Below are 6000 nucleotides of genomic sequence, written 5' to 3'. Positions count from 1 at the left end.
TGAGAATCTGCTGAAGCCAAATGGTCTTAGTTGCTGCATTAACAGCTCCTCGATACTCAGCCTCGGTCGAAGAGAGAGCAATAGCATGCTGCTTCTTGCTCTGCCAACAAATGGGGCCCGAACTAAGGTGAAAATTGTAACCTGAAGTAGACTTACGATCATCAAGATCGCCAGCCCAATCGGAGTCTATGTAACCAACCAAGCGAAATCTTGTGCCTACTACATAGTGGATCCCATAGTGATGTGTACCCTGGATGTAATGAAGGATGCGTTTGGCGGCTTTCCAATGAAGCTCATGTGGTTCCTGCATAAAGCAGGAAACCATGCCAACGGCAAATGAAATATCAGGGCATGTATGAGTCAAGTAAATGAGACTACCCACAAGTTGACGATACAATGTGGCATCAACTGGTGGAGAAGAACAGTGAGCCTCAAGCTTGACTCTTGAAAGAAAGGGAGTCAGTTCAAGCTTACAATCAGCCATAAGAAAGTGTGCAAGTAGATCAAGAGCATACTTGGGTTGTGATAGTGTAATCCCGGAAGGTGACTATGAAGTCTCTATCCCAAGAAAGTAGTGCAAAAGACCGAAGTCAGTCATAGCAAATATGTCATGCAAAACAGATTTGACCCTGCTAATGATGGATGTGGTGCTCCCTGTAATGATCAAATCATCAACATAGAGCACAAGTATCAAGTGAGAGTCATCCTGTCGCAAAATGTAGACATTCGGATCGGAATGACACCTGGTGAACCCTGTGAAGAGAAGAAAGGAATCCATCTTGGCTTACCAAGCCCTGGGGGCCTGCTTAAGGTCATAGAGAGATTTCCTTAGTCTGCAAACCAAGGAAGTATCATGGATGAAACCCTGTGGCTGCTCCATATATATCTCCTCATCAAGATCACCATGAAGAAAAACACTCTTCACATTCATCTGATGTACAACCCAACCATGAGCTGCAGCAATAGCAAGTGTCAAGCGAATGGAGTTCATCTTGGCTAGGGGTACAAAGGTCTCAGTATAGTCAACACCGGGAACCTAAGAGAAACCTTTCGCAACAAGTCGAGCCTTATACGTATCCACACTACCATCCGCTGCAAACTTGGTTTGATAGATCCACTTACATCAAACCACCTTTCTCCCCTTAGGGAGATGGACTAAATCCCATGTGTTGTTCCTCATCAAGGAACTATACTCTTCCTCCATATCTTGGTCTCACTCAAGAACCCCTGATGCCTCCCAAAATGTTTGTGGATCGAAAGCGGTAGCAATGAATGCATGTGGAAGATCTTGATGTTGTGATCAAGTCCTCTGTGTATCTTAAGGATCCCCAACAAGAGAACCCGCTGACTCAAATGTTTGTCGAGCCCAACGAGGTCTAGGTGGAGGTGGAGAACGAGGCTCCTCAACTGCAAGTGGAACCTGCGGAGGTGTAACCCTGCGAGTCGAAGTTGAAGGAGTCTCATCATCTGAATCACTAGCATCAATATCCACAATGGAGGAAGGTGGAGGAGGTAGAGAGGCTAAGCTAGGAGAGATTTCCTCAAAGTGAAGACTCCTCTCAATGAACACCTCATGTGTCTCAGGATCCATCAATCTATATGCCTTAACACCCTCAGGATATCCAACAAAAATACAAGGCCGACTCTGAGGTTCCAATGCCTTGCATTTCTGCGGAGGTATGCGAGCCCATGCTGGACACCCAAAGACTCTGAAATGTCTCACAATCGGTTTCCTACCAGCCCAAACCTCAAAAGGAGTAATACCTTGCAAAGCTTTGTGAGGAACCCGATTCTGGATGTGTGTGGCACAACTGATAGCCTCTGCCCAAAAGGTAGGATCAAGAGAATGTGCATGTATCATACAACTAGCCATTTCTTTGAGAGTTATATTCTTGTGTTCTGCAACTCCGTTATGTTGTAGAGTGTATGCAACATAATGTTGAAGATCAATCCCCTCAAATGTACAAAAATCCTCAAGTCTTTTGTTCACATATTCCCTTCCATTATCTGTATGAAGAACCTTGACCACTTTCCCGGATTGCTTCTCCACATGAGTCTTGAAGTCCTGAAATCTGTCAAATACTACACTCTTATGAATGAAAAAGTAGACCCAAGTGAAGCAGGAGTAGTCATCAATGAAGGTGAGGACATAGCAGGCCTTGCTAAATGAAGGTGTTGGAAATGGACCTGCTACATCACTGTGAACAAGTTGAAGAACTTCCAAAGCTCTCCAAGCTTTCCCTTTATCAAACTTCTCCTCGAGATGCTTGCCCATGGAACAACCTGAACATACACCCTCTGAAAAATTGATTCGAGGTAGACCTGTGACCATGTCTTTAGTGTTGAGTTGTTGAAGATAGCAATAGTTGAGGTGACCAAACCGCTCATGCCATAGCTTACTTTCTGAATTTGAATGAGTAAGCAAGGCCCTAGAAGGAGAACTTGGCACAAAGTGGGAGAATGAATAAAGCCTTGAGTTGCCATTGACTTGTCCCACTGCTAGCAAGGCATCATCATCAAGTTCCTTTACCACAATTGAATCTGGTGTAAACTCAACCTTTTTCCCATTCCCATAGTGAGTGATTTGGTAGATAAAGAGAAGGTTGGTAGACAAGTCAAGAACATAAAGAACATTCTCAAATGTTTCATCATCCATGTCAACTGAACCTTTCCCTTCAACCTCTACTTGTGTATCATCGCCTATGTAAATGTGAGGTACCTTAGATGGCTCCAATGAAGAAAACTACTCCTTTGTAGAAGCCATGTGATACGAGGCACCCGAGTCAAGTATCCACTTCTGTGAAGAACCTGTTGTAGACACAAAAGCTTGACCTTTTCCCTTAGAGTGTGAGGAAGAGGAAGGAGATGAATCCTTCTTTGTGTAGGCGGATGGCAAGTTGATGTTGTTTTTCTTAAGAAGATTTGTCAACTCATCAACTTGCTTGGTGTGGCATCGATGCTCATCATGACCATACTTCTTGCAATATGCACAAGTTGGTTTATCCTTCTTAGGTGGGGTCCCCTTCTTGAAAGAGGATGAAAAATCACCTTGTGATGGAGAGGATGATTGTCCTTTTTCCTGATGTGGCTTTGACTTAGATTGCTTCTTCTTGTTGTTGGAATTTTTCCCTTGACTCCCTTGATTAGCCACCAAAGCCTTGGACTTTGAAGACTTGAGAAGCCCCATGTTCAACAACTTAGATTGTTACAATATCAACATTTATGTGAAAGCATCAAATGAAGGCATAATGTAGGAACTCCCTACTGTCAAACGATGAGTTTGGAAGCTAGACACAAATACTGCATATTTTGGTGCAAGCTTGTCCAACAAGTTGAATATCAACTAAGCATCTTTTTTGTCAATTCCACAATCCTTAAGCTTTGCTCTTAGCTCATTTGCTTTGGTGACATAATCTTTGATTGTATCAAAACTCTTGGGATCCAAGTTGGTGAGCTCATTGTCAATCTTGTAACCTCTGATTTCATCAACTTGACCATACAATTTCTGATACATATCCCAAGCCTCTTTGATTGTAGTACACTTCTCAATGTGAAAAATGAGGTCATATGATATATACTTACGCAAAGTTCTAAGAGCCATGCAATTCTTAGTGAGTCATTCTAACTTAGCATTAGGATCAGCCTTAGGATCAAGTGGTGTTGTCATTGTTCCATCTATGTAATGCGTGAGACCTTTTTTCATTAATTTGCTCCATACATTAATTTTCCATGATGCATAATTATGTGGAGTTAAAGGTGGAAATTTATGAAGACTCATTACAACAAAAATGTAAAAACACAAGGAAAGAGAGGTACAATTACACAAGACACTCCCCAAATTCACTCATCAATCAAAGAACCCCCTCCCCACCAAAAAAAATGATGATTTGACACTTTATACTTAGTGCATGTACAATGGGCCACTTGCAAAAAATGGCAAAGTGGACTTCTGATTTCAACTTTACAACTACCTCAATAAGGCCAAAAGAGACTCAAACTAATAATGCAAGAGATCTTAACTAAGATCCAAGCAATTTACAAGTACCAATAGGCCAAATAAGACCAATATCTGAAAGTACGATTTCCACTCAAAATCTCTAAAATTTGATCATAGATTATGAAAGTAGACGAAAAAATATGCACTTTCAAAAAAAACGGCACCTGAAAAGGAGGTTGTATGAGCTCAAATGAAGTCTTTGAAGTTGCAAAATTGAGGATTAAGACAGGTACAGCTGAAAGAATCCGAAAATTCCGAAAAAATTGTGCACCAAAATCAGAAAATAACCACACCACTGTGAAGAGAACAAAAAATTAGCCCAAATCAAAAAAACAAATTGCACCCAAAAAGAAGCAAAATTGAGCAAGTTATGAGCCTCCAAAGTTGACTCAAAAATCCAAACTACTCAACGGAGAGGGGTCTAAAAAATTTTCAAAAAATGTTGATTGGGCGTTGACTGAGCGTTGACTGAGCTGCTGATTGGGCGTTGACTGAGCACTGCTGACTGGGCAGAAGGTATAGACCAGCAAAACAAATTATTGTCTTTTTTTTTTTTAAATCATTTTCAAAATTGGAAGAAAAAAAATTCAGAATTTTTTTTTTTTTTTTTTGAGATTTGAAAATTTCATATCGTACCGTCGGAATTGGGCAAAAAATTCCTCCAACACCCAAAATTCGATTTTCGATAAAATAGGTCGAGTTTATACTCGATTTTTTATGGAAACGGCCTCCCGAACGCAATGGTGAGGTCGAAAATACTCTAAGATGCCTCAAAAAAACGTTGTCCCTCAAATCCAAAAATAGAAGCATTCCAAGATGTCTCCAAAAACCAATCAATTGAAACTCCAATGGCTCTGATACCATGTGAGATTTTGTCAAGATCAAGGGCACAATGAAAAGTATAAAAGAGAGACAAAAGAATGAAAAGATCAAACTGTATTCTCATCAATATACAAATGATCAATTGGATTAACCAATACAATGAATATGGGTCTGCTTATATAGGCAAGGCCATATGGATGTACGAGCACACAATCATGACATGTGTCTCAAAGAGAAACAGAAACAAGGGTAGGTAAGAAATACTAGGGATAGGTAGGAAAAATAATATAATATTCCACAAGAAGTGTATGACCCACCGAATGTGAAATGTAACAGCAAAATAAGACCACAAAAAGTGAAATTTCTCTTATAAGTTATATCCCCATGTGCACACTTCCCTAAGTGTCTCAAATCCAAACTACGAAGAGATGCATTATCCTAAGTTAATTTAAATAAAGTGTAATAATATCCATAATGAATATTTATTTACACCAACAAATGTCTTGATTGTTTCAAATTAGTTTTTCCTATGTTTCTTAGCCTGTGGGTTTCATGGCAAGGCATTACAAGTGAGCCCATAAATGTCTCTCACCTCATTGATCAACTAGAGTGAAATATCTCATCAACATCCAAGTGGGTAATTGATATACTTCTTTCATATGTTTGGAATACATTTGAGTGTGTATTTAACTGAAATCAACTTGCATAATTAATATTTTTTATTTCTAATTATTTTTCATAATTATTATGTAATTTACATCTAAAAGTTTTTTCATTTGTTTTGTATTTAAATCTTTTAGAATATAAATGGACATCCTCAAAGATTTAGATATGATACAATAATTTTTAATATTTTTAATTTATAGTTATTCCGAAACAAAAAAACCAAAAACTATTTGTAAATATGCTCTAAAATATTTTTTATTAATTTTGCATTTAAACCTTTAATGCTTTTAGCATACATCAACGAGACCATATTTTTTTATTATTTTGCAGTTAAACCTTATGACGCTTTTAGTGTACATAAACGTTTTCACGTGGAGAAAAATGTGAACAATATGTTAATAGTGCACCAGACATTAGGAAGCTTCAGGAAAAAATGAAAAACAGTATTTGTTGCTCATATAGGCTGAAAGGTCCTACATTAGAGTAGAAGTAAATCTTCTTAATAAACGTAAATG

Source organism: Cryptomeria japonica, chromosome 3, assembly GCF_030272615.1.
Source record: "Cryptomeria japonica chromosome 3, Sugi_1.0, whole genome shotgun sequence".
In the NCBI taxonomy this organism is placed as follows: Eukaryota; Viridiplantae; Streptophyta; class Pinopsida; order Cupressales; family Cupressaceae; genus Cryptomeria; species Cryptomeria japonica.
This window is presented reverse-complemented; position numbering follows the sequence as displayed.